The sequence below is a fragment of the Phyllobates terribilis genome, unplaced genomic scaffold (assembly GCF_046119375.1).
Source record: "Phyllobates terribilis strain yellow unplaced genomic scaffold, ASM4611937v1 Scaffold_307__1_contigs__length_2267376, whole genome shotgun sequence".
In the NCBI taxonomy this organism is placed as follows: domain Eukaryota; kingdom Metazoa; phylum Chordata; class Amphibia; order Anura; family Dendrobatidae; genus Phyllobates; species Phyllobates terribilis.
Window position 1 is genome coordinate 1,217,449 of NW_027363067.1, and position 713 is coordinate 1,218,161.

Below are 713 nucleotides of genomic sequence, written 5' to 3' on the forward strand. Positions count from 1 at the left end.
CTTCTCCCTCTTGCAGGCCTGGGCCTCTGTTACTAGGCCCGCCTCCGGAGCAGAGCTCATGCAGAGCCCCTGCTCCCTGCCACTTCTGCTCAGACTTCTCTGCACTGAACTAAGATGGTGCCCACCTTTTATACTCCCTTCTCAATGCACCCATCAACTGCTTCCTCCCTGCTCCTGCACTGCAGGGTTCCCCTTCCTCAGTGTTCCCTCCCCCCACTCCAGCCAGGGACAGGGACTGTCGTGCCCATCTCAGGGGCATATTGGTCGCCCTGCCCCACGGCAATGTGGTGTAATGCATGCAGGTGTCGGGTCCTGATCCACACTCCATCCTTATCTGAGAGTGAGATATCACACCTCTGGGTGAGGTGCAATACGTCTGTAGCAACCGAGCCCTCGGTGCTACAGTTCCATTTATCTTCAGCCTAGGTGACGTATTGTGATACAGGGCCGTGATTTTGGCTATAAAAGGGTCCCCTAGACCCCTACCCCAAGCTTTTTAAGAGAATCATATATGGCGTGACAGGAGACTCTATGGAATGCTTTCTCAGCATCCAACGAGAGTATCTACTTACAAATTTTTAACTGCATCTAGCCCAGGAAATACTTTGTGCCTAGTAGCAGTGTCTGCTAGTCAGCGGATTATCCCGGCTGTTAAGCAAGCTACACCACCTGTAGTTTGGACACTTAATTTTTTCAAAGGAAATGCTTCGGGA